Here is a 16,593-nt window from a genome sequence, read left to right as displayed (position 1 = left end):
ACAGACCAGATGAGCATCTCAGACTGAGAGACGGTCAGCAGAGTTAAGGGTGTTTGCAAGAGAGAGATTCTAGGGACGGGCCCTGAAACCTAAATTTCGTGAGACAGCAAATGAAGATACAAAGGAATGATGGATGGTGGAAAAGTGGGGCTAGCGAACTGAAGAGCTTGATGAGGCTGGAGAATTGAAGTGAGTGGGCAGGACAGAAGGTGTGATGACCATGAGAATGGACTCACAGACCTCCAACTGCAGGAAGTGTAACTGACCAAGGGCGCTCTGTTTGCACCAAGATCACACTGACCATGGGCTGCTCCCAGCCAACAGATGACTGTGGCAAAGGGTACCGAGGCCTATAGGTTTAGGGGCACACATTCCTTACATGGCTGGCTTCGGCTCACTGTCTTGAAGGACCCCTCACATGATCTTGATGAATCTTCCTTAGACGGCATGACAATCCAGGAGTCTCCCACCGAGCCTTCTCTCCCATCCTCCTGCATTCAGCCTCACCCAACTCCCTCCCCATTTTTTCTCACAAAGGCACTTCCCCTGTTAAAATCCTTGCACATTTAATTCCGTCTTGGCAGCTGCTTCTTGGAGGACCTAGACTAACACAGAAGGTGATGGTTCTTGAGTAGAGTTTGAAACTGAGATTATGTGTCAGGCATTGTGTACTATGTGTGGAGCCTAAGAAATAAATAACATGGTCCCTACTCTGTAGGAGAACCGGTGAGAGCTAGAGATGCATTACCGACCATTGCAGGACAGCATAGGAAGGACTACAATAGGGACTGCCCTGGGGGAGTCCCAGCAGCCCTGGACGTGACTTGGGCATCCACAGGGGTAGTGAGGAAGATGGTGACACTTTGGGGAGGTGGACATCCCACCAGCTGAAAACACACCCATTAGGGAATTCCCTGGGGGTCCAGTGGTTAGGACTCCACTTCCATTGCAGGGGGCATGGGTTCGATCTCTGGTGAGGGAACTAAGATCCCGCAAGCCGCGAGGCGAGGCCAGAAAACCCCAGAAGACAAAAAACCCACCCACTAGTTTAACGTCAGGCCTGGTGTTCAGTTTTTACCTCGTAGACATCCCCACAAACACCTGGGTAAGTATAGCTCAGTTACTCCTCTGAATGAGCACAGCCTCCACGGATGTCACCTCTCCAAGTCATTATAAGACAATTCCTACCCCTGTTTCCCTTCACTGTGACTTCATGGGAATGGAGAAGCAAGGCAAACATTTTACAACAATTTGGTTATGATAATGACAAAGTGCCTGTTTTCTGTCTGCATTTCTCTAATACTTCCGTTGGTGGATGCCGCCCTGCATTGCCCCTGCTGATCTCCCTGGGTGGTTGTAGGGGTCATGAGATAATGTTTGTGAGCTACCCTGAAATCTGTGAGCTGCTCTATCATGCACGTGCTTGTTACGACTCTACCCACTTTGGCTACGCGCCCCAGGAAAGGACGGAGCTCCATTCTAAACGAGCTCCACCCTCCATGCTGAAGGGAAGTCGGGCCCTTTGGGTTCTTAACCTGGAATCGGACTTCAGGGAGACTGAATCTCCTGGAGTTCTGTGTGCGTGTGTGTGCATTTGAGGGGCATAGAAAGGGGTTGGGTCCACAGTTTTCATTAGTTCTCAAGAGTTTGTGACCTCAGAAATACTAACAGTAAGACACTTTAGGAGAAAACTATTCAAACAAGACCTTAGACGGGAAGGATCTGGGCTGTGAAAACTTTGCCTTTAAAGCAGATCTGTTGTGAAGTAAGTCAGAAAGAGAAAAACAAATACCGTACGCTAACACATATATATGGAATCTAAAAAAGAAAAAAAAAAAGTTCTGACGAACCTAGGGGCAGGACAGGAATAAAGAGGCAGACATAGAGAATGGACTTGAGGACACAGGGAGGGGGAAGGGTAAGCTGGGAGGAAGTGAGAGAGTAGCATTGACATATATACACTAACAAATGTAAAATAGATAGCTAGTCGGAAGCAGCTGCATCGCACAGGGAGATCAGCTCGGTGCTTTGTGACCACCTAGAGGGGTGGGATAGGGAGGGTGGGAGGGAGACGCAAGAGGGAGGGGATATGGGGATATTTGTATGCGTATGGCTGATTCACTTTGTTATACAGCAGAAACTAACACACCATTGTAAAGCAATTATACTCCAATAAAGATGTTAAAAAAATAAAATAAAAAGCGAAAAAAGGGGTTCGGGCCCTAGTCCGGGAAGATCCCACATACCGCGGAGCAACTAAGCCCGTGTGCCACAACTACTGAGCCTGCGCTCTAGAGCCTGCGAACCACAGCTACTGAGCCCGCGTGCCACAACTACTGAAGCCCGCACGCCTAGAGCCCGTGCTCCACAACAAGAGAAGCCATCGCAATGAGAAGCCCGGGCACCACAAGGAAGAGTAGCCCCTGCTCGCCGCAGCTAGAGAAAGCCCGTGTGCAGCAACGAAGACTCAACGCAGCCAAAAATAAATAAATTAATTAATTCTTTTTAAAGCCAAAAATAAATAAATAAAGCAGATCTGTTGTAGTAGTTCTCCAGCTTTAGATGAAAAGGAAAACCCCCTTAGCTTTGTGGTAATACAAGAAATATTCTGGAACTTTGTGGGGAAATAATGAAAGGAGGAGCGTTTATGGAACAAATGGGAATTAATTTTGCTCCTTAATAAACCCTATGACTTAAGAAGATTTGTTATCTCCATAGACCACTGTCTTGGTAAACTGAGAACTAAAAAGAAACAGAAAAACACCATAGTTTTTCTTTCCTTCCTTTTTTCTTTCCTTTTTTTTAGTAGACAATTAATTTAAATAGTCCTAGATGTTTTCATAATGACACGTTCAAGTTTTCATCAGAATGTTATAGGTACAACAGATAGCTGTTAGAAATCGCAGGACAAACCTAATTGTGTGACAAAAAGGCCAAATACAGGAGGAAAGTTTTCAAAGCCTGTTTTTCTGACCTTTTCCCCCGACAAACACTAGAGGGAGCTACACACCACAGAGAAGCTTCCCTTCACTGAACCCGCTGTTGTCATGGGCGGCTCAGATGCGGATACTTTGCATTATATGCACAAAGATAAGCAAAAACACGGAAAAGGAGTGCCTCATTCCGTTTGGATATCTGTCACGAGGGGCCCCGCAGACCGCTCCAGGTGTCGCGGACCCCAGAGGGAGCTTCTCAGTTCCCTGCAGGCTGCTCCCGCAGGTCCTGACGCCCAACGTCTTGCACTGACTGTTCTTTTTCTTGAATTTTTGAATTTTATTTTATTTATCTTTTTATACAGCAGGTTCTTATTAGTTATCCATTTTATACATATTAGTGTATACATGTCAATCCCAATCTCCCAATTCATCCCACCACCACCCCTACCCGACCCCCCCAATTTCCCCCCTTGGTGTCCATACGTTTGTTCTCTACATCTGTGACTCTATTTCTGCCCTGCAAACCGGTTCATCTGTACCATTTTAGCCAACCTCACTTCCTTCCTTGACAGGTGACTAAGCTGGTAAATTAATAGGCATACTAATAGGTTAGTGAACACGCTGACATGTACCAGGTGGATGAGAAGAAAATAATGATGTAGATGGAAAATTGACATCAGGCTCATTTACTTATTTTTATTCACAATTATCTATCGCCTGCTCTGTGCTACAGACTGAATGGTTATATTCCAAGTGTACTGACTCAGGCATTGATAACTGGAGGGGAGTGTTTAGAGGCAGCCTTCAGGCTGTTTTTTTTTTTAATTGTGGCAAAATATATACAACATAAAATTTACCGTTTTAACCATTTTTAAGTGTATATAGTTTGGTGCATTAAGTACATTCACAATGTTGTGCAACCATCACCACCATCCATCTGCAGAAATCTTTCATCTTCCCAAACTGAAATTCTGTATCCCCATTCTCCCTTCCCTCCGGACCCTGGTAACCTGTATTCTAATGTTTGTCTCTTTGAATTTGCCTACTCTAGGTACCCCGTATAAGTGGAATCATTTCCACTCTTGTGTCTGACTTATTTCACTTAGCATAATGTCTTCAAGACTTGTCCATGTAATGTGTGTCAGAATTTCATTCCTTTTTAAGGCTGAGTAATATTCCATTGTATGTATCTACAACATTTTGTTTATCCATTCATCCACTGATGGACACTTGGGTTGTTTCCATATAGCTATTGTGAATAATGCTGCTATGAACATGGGTGTACAAATATCTGTTTGAGTGCCTGCTTTAAATTTCTTTAGGGAGTGGCGTTGCTGGATCACATGGTAATTCCATGTTTAACTTTTTGAGGAACTGCCATACTGTTTTCTACAGCAGGTATACCATTTTACATTCCCACCAACAGTGCACAAGGGTTCCATTTTCTCCACATCCTTGCCAATACTTGCTTTCCGTTTTTTGATAATAGCCATCCAATGAGTGTGAGGTGGTCTCTCACTGTGGTTTTGACAGGCTCTGATTTGGACTAGTCTTGTTCACAGTTTTATCCGTGATTGAGATGTGCAAAAAATCAAGCACACCATAAAGAACTGGAGATCCACGGCTTAGTAAAAAAAAAAAAAAGATGTGGTGATTTTTCTAAATATGACATTGTGATGAATGAAACTGGCAAAAGTTGATTGTAATATTAGACCATGTTATCAGGGACAAGCACCTAGCCCAGTGTTTCCCAATCTTGGCTGTACACCAGAAACACCTAGAAGCTTTAAAAAAATACTGATGTCCAATTCTCAAGGAAGCTGATATAAACGATCTGGGATGCAGCCTCAGCATCAGGATTTTTAAAAGGTTCCCAAGTGATTCCAACATGCAGCCCAGGTTGAAACCCTGAGACGTTCTTTTTCTGTTGGGTTCAGGCCCAATGACACCTACGGTTTCATTCCACGTGCCCAGTTTAAGGGAAGTAAAGACAAGCTGGTTCCTATTCAAAGAGCAGTCAGAATTGTGAAAGAACAAGAATTCATATTTATGAGAGGAACAACTGAGAAAGTACAAATATGAAGACTTTGGAGAAACAGTAGGGAGTCTGTACTTGGCGTTCTGCATGTGAGGGCTGCCTCACAGAAGAGACTTCTATTTATGGCAGGCCCCGAGAAGGGGAGCTTGAAACAGGGAATAGTAGTTATTAACTATCATTATCATCTTTTATAAAATAGGTTTTAAAAAACAGCAGTATCCAAAGAACGAAGCAGTGAGTCCTCTTTCAAGGGACGTGCTGAGGGGTCCCATCCGCCAGACCACTGGCTGGGATATTACAGAGCAGATCTGGGAGGAAGATGGGTGACAGCAAGAGTCCAGATCACTCATTCCCAGCAGTGAGTGTCGACTGGTGCTTTCTGGTTCCACGTGTTGGGCTAAGACACTGCGTTCCCTTATTATGCTACACACCCAGGGAAGAAATATTACTTTTCCAGTTCGTATTTGAAGAAGTGGAGGTTCCGAGGCTGGTCCAGTGTCACACGCGACCCATAAGCACCCTGATAGATGGTCTTCCAGCCTGAGCTTCTCAACTAGAACATACAGTGTATGAAGTAACTGGAAATACAAGGCTGAGTTTAGCAATAATGAGGCTGTATTGAAAATAAGCGCTCTGGCGCTGACCCATGTGGATGGGAGGTGGTATTTGAAACTTTGTCCTTAGCATCTCAAATGTCAGAGCTTCAAAGAAGGCGGGTGGTGATCTAATCTACCCCCTCCCTCCTCAATTTACAGATGAGGAAACTGAGGCCCAGGGAGAGACGGGAGTTTGTCCTGGGTTATACATTTGATATTCAGATCCTCTGATTAATATTCAGATCCTCTGACACCAAGAAGAACAGTTTCCTCCCTCCCTCTGCCTTCATCAAACAGTCCTGCTCTTGCTCGAAACTCTGGGAGCTCAGCACCTCTCATGGAATGGCTTTCAGAGCCGATGCAGCAGGCACAGAAGCGAAATCAGTCTCTTCACTTTATTGGTTCATTTTGCCTTTGATTCAAAACAGCACGACGGAGCCTCTGCTTGATGCTCCAGACTAGGCTCTGAATGGCTTGTGTCTAATTTGCAATAATTAAATCAGTGCACAAAGAACGCATATTGCCACCATTGAGGGATTTATCAAGAAAGATTTTTTGTTCCCCAATTGCTTTAAAATTTCCAGAAAGGGTTGCCAAAGCTACGCCGAGCGATGTCAGCATCACTGACATAGGGCATACCTGCCTGGGGAAGCTCCACAGGAGAGTCCAGCAGTCCCCGGTGGGCGCCTTCTGGTACACTGGCCGCAAATCGGCCACACTAGCTGCGACCCAAGAGTGGAGCTGCCCTCTGGGAAGAGGCTGCCAAGCTGGGGTGACATTTCTCAGCACCCCACCTCCATCCACCCACCCCAGCCTCCACATCCAGATCTTCACCAAAGTGAGTAGAGGGGATGTGTCACTTCTGGGCAAAGGTGGTTAGGAGAAAATTGTGGCCTCTCTGCTTTGGCTCATTTCCCATCAGGCAGCTGAGTGTAAATGATTCCCATGCCCCAGGGGAGGGTGAAGCCACAAAAGGGAAAGAACCTGGGGCAGAACCAGTTTTACACTTTACCTGAACGAGAAATAAACTTTTATTTGTTAAGCCATTAAAATGTGGAGATTTTTGTTATGGCAGCTAGCAAACCCTTACACAGCTGCCAAAATCAGATTTCACCAAAGTGTAAATACATAAACACAGAGTTTATCACAGTACCTGGCCCACGAGAGGCCCTCAAGAAATGTGTATTGGGTGAAGGCAGCAATGAATCTAAAGTATAGGATTCATGGTGTACTTTGTCAAAAGGAAGTTAGGGAATGCTCATAAAAAATTCTCAGGATGTGGAGGGTGTTTTAATACGTGTTGAGCCCTGGTTCTCCAGCTGCACATGGGAATAAGTGCGGGAAATGAGCTGTAGTTGGCACAGAAAAAGGGAGCCTCACTATGGAATGGATTTCTGAGTCAAATGAGGTCATCTTCATGCCTGGAGAGCACCCAAAACAGACAAGGAGACCTTCCTATTAGGTGAATGGAGGGTTCTTGGCTGGCACACGGTGCAATGCAGAGCCTCGTGCAGACACAGTGTCACCGTCTGGAAATTGCTGCTTCCTGGAACCTCAGAGCTGGAGGTGGCGGGGAACCTGGACAGAGCTTCACAGATGAGGAAGCCACAGCCTGGGGAAGTGGACAGCTCACCCAGGGACCCTCAGCTTCCAGCAGACCCACAGCTCAAAATAGGAAAGTGTGGATTAAGGGTGGGGATAATAGAACTCAATTACCCGGATCTGAATCCTTGCAAATTACTTAACCTTCTCATGCCTCTGTTTCCTCATCTTTATAATGGGGATAATTAGCATACTACCTACCTGTGGGGTTGTTTCGAAGGTGAAATGAGTTAATATATTGAAGTACTCAGGGAGCTAGTGTATAGAAAGTACTCAGGAAGTGTTAGTGGGTTTTCTATTATTACTATGGAATTCGGATTGCCCTTTTCCTGTGTCAGTGTTCTTAGGCCTCCAGAATGAAGACATTCAACACCATGGAAAATGGGAAACCGTAATGAAGCAGAGGATGCCAGGAAGTTCTTAGACCAGGTTCTCAGAGCAACAGCCTGAGAAACCAAAACCTTGTTGTAGAATTAAGTGTATGAATTGATACTTGGCACACATGGAGTCATTCAAAAGGAATGGAGAATTCAGGCCTTATTCATGTCTCAGGAATGCCCTAATGAGAATATAAGTACACTATTGTTCCTTGGTGTATAAAGGAAAAGAAAATATAACGAATGTAAAATTAATCCTACATGAAAAAGAGAAGCAGCCAGGAAATGAACATGGTCAAATACTGCTTTTCTCTGGTTTGAATGGTAAGATTCAGAAGACATTGACTGTTATGGATTTTATATTGCAAAGGAGTTTATCAGGCTCTGGAAATCATAGTTGCCAGGCTATTATAGCACTGCCTCGAATCGGTTAGTGTTTCATTGAATGAAGCATGTATAGCCTCTCATCACGTTTTCCTGGCCCAAACTTCATGCCAGGGAGGAATTCCTTAATATATCCACAGCAGATGGTTGTTGACTTCTGCTTGGGCGCTCTGTGACAGGAGTCTTAGGGAGCCACAAGGCCACCCACCTGCTACCAGACAGCTTTAACTGTTATAGAATTCTCCGCTGCACAGAGCTGGCAATGTGCTTACCTGGAACGCTGGCCCATTGTTCCTACATTCGTCTTCTGGTGTGAAACATAATACACTTCTTTGCTCTCTCCCTCTTGATGGTGATAGTAGAGTTACACCTTCCCAGGGAAGAATGCTGGCCTTGACATTAACTTAACTATTGGATCTCAAATCAGTTGCTTAAGCCCTCGTTGCCTTGATTTACTTATCTTTAAAGAGCGGCCTTGAATTTTCAGAAGGTTCTTGTGAAAGTTAAAGTAAATAAGCATGATGTACATAAAACATGGAGAATAGAGCCCGGAACCAAGTATTTATCCAAGAGATGGCAATTAGAATGATCGTTATTTGGGAATTCCCTAGTAGTCCAGTGGTTGGGACTCTGCACGTCCACTGCAGGGGGCCCAGGTTTGATCCCTGGTCAGGGAACTAAGATCCCATGGGGTGTGGCCAAAAAAAAATTTAAAAAGAATGATCATTATTTGGGTTCAGCTCTTGGGATCCCCAAAGTCTTCTCTAAGTTGAATATCTTCTTCTCCTCCAGCTGTTCCTGCCTGGCCTGGTGGTCGACTCCCACCCCATTCTGTTTGCCTCTCTTTTAATGCTTAGCATCAGGAGTCAGATCTCCTTCCTTTTACCCCATCTTCATTGGTCTTCATCCTGGACAGACCCTCAAGGAAGAGGGACTCAAGCAAAAAGAGGTGCAGCCAGCTCCTGGAATAGGAGTCAAACGGTTATAACTTGGGGGGCTGGGCCATTCTTGGTGGGAGGAGGACTTTGGGGTGCCCAGGAGGAAGTCAGGGTCAAGACCTGGAGCCCAGGGGTGGCTGCTCCAGGGTTGTGTTAATGTGGAGGGAGAGAGAGCTAAAGGGGGAGATTCAAGCTTTTCTCCCAGAAATTTCAAGCCTTCTCCAAGGAGGAAGAAGCCAGCCAGGATCCAATGATTACTCAGTATCAGTATTTTGATTACTCAGCCATAAAAAAGAATGAAATAATGCCATTGGCAGCAGCATGGATGGACCTAGAGATTATCATACTAAGTGAAGTAAGTCAGACAGAGAAAGACAAATGTATGATATCACTTACATGTGGAATCTAAAAAAATGATACAAACCAACTTCTATACAAAATAGAAACAGACCCACAGACATAGAAAACAAACTTATGGTTACCAAAGGGGAAAGGGTGGGGGGATAAATTAGGAGTATGGGATTAACAGATACACACTACTATATATAACATAGACAAGCAACAAGGATTTACTATACAGCACAGGGAACCATATTCAATATCTTATAATAACCTAAAATGGAAAATAATAGGAAAAATATATGTATAACTGAATCACTTTGCTGTACACCTGAAACTAACACAATATTGTAAGCAACCATATTTTTTAAAAAAGACAAAAGGTGGGGTGCAAGAAGGAGCCTCTTGCTAAATTCGGTCTATTTACTACCCTTGATCTGGTCACCACAGTGTCATGAAAACAGCTTCCATTTGTGCCCCCCTTTTGCAGCCACACACGCTGACGATGTTACTCACTAACTGGGCTTGTGGTCAGTTGACACCTTTAGATTTTTTCAAGAAAATCACTTTTATTTATTTGTTTATCTTTTGGCCGCACCAAGTGGCATGTGGGATCTTAGTTCCCCAACCAGGGTTCGAACCCTCACCCCCTACAGTGGAGGCACTGGAAGTGCAGCGTCTTAACCACTAGACCGCCAGGGAAGTCCCTCTAAGGGAGAGGTCTTTTATTTTTATTTTGTATTCCTCAAGAGAACCACTTTTAAACAAGTTTTCCTTGTCCTGAACACGTATTGCTGATTTTGAAAATCAAATGGGGAAATTTATAAGAAATTAGCACAGTGCCTAGCCAGTTGTAGGCACTAAATAAATGATAGTATTTTATTAGTAATATAATGTAAGATAATATTACTAATATAATATTACTATTATAATATAATAGTACTGATAAGCATTACTAATAATATTTACTAATAATTACCCTTGTTAGGTTTAATTTTCCTGATTTCAGCAATTTAGCTTGTTGTGGTTGAGATATCTATCACATCTACTACACACAGACACACACACACACACGCATAGCCTTCCAGCCTCTAGTGAGACACATGTTTAACCAGTGTGCTTCTGAGTCTATCCCAGAAATTAACATAGTGATAGAATCCGAGAGAGCCTCTGTACGCGGAGTGTTCACTCATTAGAGGGAATTCTGCCACTCACTTCCCTCTTCTTACCCAGAAATATATTCCTCACCAACATCCAAAATTGTACAAAGAGAACATTTTCCCACTGGTGTTAGCATCGCCGTCTCTGTTACACAAATCTAAACTGTGAATATCTGTGGAGGAACCACATACGAAGTCCCTAAAACCTTAGAGTCAGGAAGGCGGTGAGCAGGAGTATCCTGGGCTGCGCAGAAAAAGCAGAAACAGAGGGTGAAGAGGAGACAAACTGGTGAAGAAAGGCGCAAACAGGTAGACCACAGACTTCGTTTACATTCTACCCTTGTCTTGGAAAGTTTTCATGATGCTACATAGAGAGTATAGTGGGTTAAATGGTCCCCCTCAACCCACAAAGGATATCGCCAGGTCCTGATCCCAGGAAGTTGTGGTTGTGACCTTATTCAGAAAAAGGGTCTTTGCAGATGTAAATAAGTCAAGGATCCTGAGATGAGCTCATCCTGGATTATCCAGGTGGGCCCTAAATCCAACGACACACATCCTTATAAGAGACAGGCAGATGGAGATTTGAGACATGAGAGGAGAAGGCCATGTGAAGACAAAGGCAGAGTTTGGAGTAACACAGCCAAGGAAGCCAAGGAACACCAGGGGCCGCCAGAAGCTGGAAGAGGCCAGGAAGGACTATCCTCTAGAACTTTCAGAGGACATGTGGCCCAGATGACACCTTGATTTTGGACTTCTAGCCTCCAGAACTGTGAGAGAATATACTTTTTTTGTTTTTTGTTTCTAGTCACCAAGCTTGTGAGATAATTGTTACAGCAGCTACAGGTGACTAATACAGAGAGTATTTTCCTTCCCTGGGGAATCCCTCTCAGAGTCTGAAGGATGCCCCATGGAGAAGGAGTGAGCCGCCTCTAAGCTCTCTGACCAATTCATAACCATGAGGAAATAGGATGTGAGGTTTAATATTAAGTGGAAAAACTCAAACAGGTGATTAATGAATTAATCTGTCAGAAGTCAGATGGTAACATCTCAGTGAGCATGAGGCATCTCAAGTTCATAACCATTAAGGAGGCCTGACAGGCTCTAAGGAGTCACTGAGAGGTCTAGCCAGAGGGGAGGAAAGACTGCCTGGGTGACTGGCAGGGCCATCTGGGGTCCCGGTGAGGCAGGAAGGAGGCCAGGCTGCTGGCATGTGCACGTGACTGGGACTTCCCTGTCTGCCAGAGAGAGACATTCATCTTCTCTGGTCCTCAGCTGCCTAAAATGGAAAAAGAAAAAATAATGTTCCAGCTCTAAGAATACTGCTGTGGGCTAATTTATTCATGCTTGTGACACATGTAACTTAAAAAAAAAATAAAGTCCCCCATGTGGTTTTTAATAGGGCCATAAATATGCATAGACAACTCAAAGAAGCTGTCATTTTGAGTCTCTAGGTGATTGTTCCTTTGTATTAGTCAGAATAGTCTGGGTTATGCTGTGGTGACTGACAGCCCCCAAATCTCAGTAGCTTAAAACAATAAAGCTTGTAATGGGTTGGATTTTGTCCCCTCCCCGCCCCCCCAAATTTATATGTTGAAGTCCTAGGTCCCAGTCTCTCAGAATGCAACCATGTTTGGAGAGAAGGTCTTTAAGGGGTAACTAAACTAGAATGAGGTCATTAGGATGGGTTCTAATCCAGTATGACTGGTGTTCTCAGAAGAAAATTTGTACACAGAAACGCACAGACGGAAGACGATATGAAGATAAAAAGAGAAGATGATTATCTACAAGCCAAGGAGAGAGGCTTGGAACAGATTCCGCCCTCACAGCCTCAGAAGGAACCAACGCTGCTGATACTTTGCGCTCAGACTTCTAACCTGCGGAACCATGAGAAAATCAATATCTGTGGTTGAACCATCCAATCTGTGGTGTTTTCTTATGACAGCCCTAGCAATCTCACACAGAGGTTCATAGCTTGCTCATGCTAAGTATCCATGGGTAAGAAGGCCTTGCTAATGATGGTCACTTAGGAACCCTGGCTCATGGGGCAGCCACCATCTTGAATGTCACCAATTGTTGTGTTGGAAAGAAAGAATTCGGGAGGGTCTTGTACTAATCATTAAATGCTCCAGCTCAAAAAGGCACAAATCACTTCTGCTCAGGACTCATTGACCAGAAGAATCACATGGCCCCATCCAACCAACAAGGGAGGTAGGAAGTACAGTTCTACACATGTGGAGGAGATGGCATTACAGGTCCTGGTCCAAATGTAGAAACGTGCCTGCCATGTGTGAAGCGCTACTCAGGACCCTCAGAGCGGGTAGTGCATTCAGTTTACAAATTCCTCCAAAAAAAAAAAAAAAAAAAAGGAATGCTTTACTTTGCTCTGCCTTTCAAAGTCACTAAAATACCCAAAGCCTGCATTTCCCATAGCTAACTTCTAAAGTGTTTCTTTAACTGACATCCAAGTCCCCTGAGTTTTCTATGGGAAATTATGTGTTCTCATTTTGATGAGGGTCTATAAAAAATAATAGGAACACAATTTATTTCATCTAGATAAAGAGTCATCAAAGTTTTTGTGTAAAGGGCCAGGTAGGGAATATTTGAGGCTTTGGGGCCATGTGGTTTCTATTGCGACTACATAACTCAGCCCTGGAGTGCAAACACAGACATAGACAATACATAAATGACACAAATGAATGAGCGTGGCTGTGCTCATAATCAAACTTCAGTTACAAAATCAGGCAGCAGGCGAGATTTGGCCCGCAGGTCATGGTTTGTTGATCCCTGATCTACGTAATTTTAGTGTCAGAATGTGCAATTGCATTTTTCATCTATTCTAGCCCAATGGAGGCCAAATGACGTAAAGGTTTGATGGATAAATGAATGTTTCTCAGTAGTTCCAGGAGAGAAAATTGGTGGGGGAATGGAGTCATAACAGGGCACCCAGGATCATCCTCCTGCCAGATTATAAAGAACCTACATTGTGATAGTTGCTACCACATTCGGCGGCAGTATCCTGAAGGGATTTGGATGGTAGGCTCTAGAGCCATACTTGCCTGGGTTCAAATCCCAGCTCTGTCACTTACTCTGTGGCTGACCTTGGGCAAGTTACCCTACCTTTCTATGTCTCAGTGTCCCCTCATCTGTACATAGAGACAGACAGAAGTACCTGTTTTGAAGGGCTGTTGGAGGCTTGGCTGAGTTGATTCCCATAAAGCATTTAGAAGAGCTCCTGGTACTTATTAAATACTAACAACTCTCTTAATCACAGGTGAAGATGCTTACACTTCCTTGCACAGACCAATTGCCAAAACAGTTCATTAGGAATAACTATGGTAATAACTAGGCAAAGGGAAATTTTTTCTGCTCTTACTACCAGCAATATATGGAGTAGCTACCCATTCAATGCTGAGTTTCATAATTCAAGCTGGCTAGTCTTACCTTCAGATGAATGAGATAGTTTTACAGAGTAATCAGGTGACCCATAACTAAAACCTGCATTTGAATTCTGCTTGCAAAAAAGACTTGAGGTCTTATATTCTAAACTAGCAGAATCTTGAATATATTTATGCAATTCTTTATAATACACGTAATCATTAGCCTTATTGAGACAAAAACACAGAAAAAGATCAAGTATACAACCAGACTCCAAGCTATATCTTTCTACAATTAAGCCCAATGGAAACAATTTAATTTTAGCACAATAATATCATTTGCCATATGAAATTATGTTGTTAATTTTAATGTGATCAATTTTATAGGTTTTCAAAAATTTGTAAATGCATTTTGGTTTAATAGTTTGCATACAGCTAATATTAAGAATGAAAAGTCAAAGGATATTACACATAGATATATGTATGTATTCAGGTTTATTTATCCCCTGCTAGAATGGGGGATAGAGATTTCTGTCTCTTTTGGCCATTGCCTTCTTTCAGGTTCCTAGAACAGGATTATGTTCTAGGTGCTTACTAGGCACTTAAGAAATATTTGCTAAATTATGTTGAATTAGAATTATAATAAAAATAATTAAGGTCAACATTGGATATCTGTGAGATATTAGTTTGTTCAAAATAATATCTTCAAATAATTTCTCTGAAGTAATAATTACTGAAGTGGGAGTGACTTGGCTGAATTGTGTCACTGAGTCTTTGGTGTCATTGCCTGGAGCTGTGTGTGTCCTGGCCTGCCTCTTGCCCTCTAGCCGATAATCTACTCTCATTTGGACTCTTTGGGATACTGAGTAACAAAAACACAACTGAGGGACTTCCCTGTGGCGCAGTGTTTAAGAATCCGCCTGCCAATGCCGGAGACATGGATTCGAGCCCTGGTCTGGGAAGATCCCACATGCCGCGGAGCAACTAAGCGCGTGCGCCACAACTACCGAGCCTGCGCTCTAGAACCTGCGAGCCCCAAAAACTGAGCCCGCATGCCACAACTACTGAAGCCCGTGCGCCTAGAGCCCGTGCTCTGCAACAAAAAGCCACCGCAATGAGAAGCCTGCACACAGCAATGAAGAGTAGCCCTTGCTCACCACAACTAGAGAAAGCCCGTGTGCAGCAGCAAAGACCCAACACAGCCAAAAAAAACAAAAACAAAAAAACACAACTGAATCCAGCTTAGAGAAAGGAAGGATTTTTTTTAAAGGAATTAAACAACCAAGTCATGGTAAAGGTAGGGGGGGTCCTTCTGAGCCTCAGAAACACCTAGAATAATGCCAGGAATAATGGCTCAATCTTTCTTTATCATCTTGCTCTCCCTGTTTCTCTCTCCTTCTCTCTCTTTCTCTCTCTCTCTGTCTCACACCTGTGCTGCTTTTTCTTCACAACACCTCCCTTCTCTCCTCCTTTCTGCTATTGCAGACTGGCTTCCTCCACAGGACCTCCCTTCCGGGGACCAGACTGTTGGCCCCTTTCCTTAGCTCCAATTTGGAAAACCCTGCAGAAGCATTCTGATTGGTCCACCGTGGGATGGGTGCTCCCTCTGGCCCAGTCAACCGTGGCTGGAAGGCCCAACACTCTAGCCCAGCTTAGTCAGGTGTTGGTCTCCTTCCCCTGTAGTTCTGTCAGCTGTGGACTATGTTGTACAGCACAGGCACAGCCACCGGCTGCCATCTTCCCAGCATTCATTGAAAGAGAAACTAGGAACCCGCCACAGTTCATGTTCGCACAAAGACCTTTCCTCTACTCGGCTTCCTGTTCCTGCTTCTAGGTCGACTCCTTGATCACCCATCACAGCCTGCTGTCAGTGATTAACCTCGGAGTGCCTTCTGCTGACCCCAGTCGAGTCACCTCCTAAACTCCTAGAAGTACCCGAGCCTCATACAAAACCTGTGCCCACCGCAGGCTAGACGGTGGCTCGGACTGGCGAGGCCCAGGGCTGGGAGCAGAGCCACATCACATGCGGATGCTCAGTAGGCCTTGTACGTCGTGTTTCATGAAAGGATCAGAGAAAGAGCTGTGGGGTATTCCCCTGGGGAAGAATGGCCGCAGGGCTCCTACCGCTTCACGTGGACCTGAGGTCTGAGTGAGGTCGGCGCCTTTATGCTCTCGGTGAATTTCCTCATCATACCCCACTCTTTGCCTTTGGTGCACTTGTCACGGTTGGGCTCTGTTGAGGGCAGTGTTGTGTGTCTGACGCCCATCCCCCTCCCCACGCGGTGCCCACGCTCCGTGGGGGCCACGTTCTTGTCACGCTGCGTGCCCAGCGTCTAGCACGTCGCGTGGGATGCATTAGGTACTCAAATAAATGGATAAATAGTAACGTAGCAGGGGAATCTACTCTAGACTCAGGGGCAGGAAAGATATCCCTGAAGGATGGCATGAAGGCTGGGATCTGACACTCAGGGGAGAAGACTCAGGCAGAAGGCGAAGCACAAAGCTCCAGGCAGAGAACTGCTGGGCTAAGTCCTGTGGGCAGAGGAGTCACGTAGTGAATTAGTACCAGAGCCAGACCTAGATTTCAACTCTGCACCCTCTGGGATGGTCAGGAGAGCCCCTGGTTTGGTTCTGCTCTGGAAGGATTATAGTAGGTCTTTTCAGCCCCAACGTGATTAAAATCATTACCCAGGGACTTCCCTGGCGGTCCAGTGGTTAAGACTCTGTGCTTCCACTGCAGTGCGCGTGGCTTCCATCCCTGGTTGGGGACCTAGGGAACCTGCCCAGCGCGGGGGCGTGGCCAAAAAAAAATCATTACCCAAACACTCACACCTAATTAGAGGACTCTT

Source organism: Eubalaena glacialis, chromosome 15 (genome assembly GCF_028564815.1).
Source record: "Eubalaena glacialis isolate mEubGla1 chromosome 15, mEubGla1.1.hap2.+ XY, whole genome shotgun sequence".
Taxonomy (NCBI): domain Eukaryota; kingdom Metazoa; phylum Chordata; class Mammalia; order Artiodactyla; family Balaenidae; genus Eubalaena; species Eubalaena glacialis.
Note: the sequence above shows the minus strand (reverse complement) of the source record.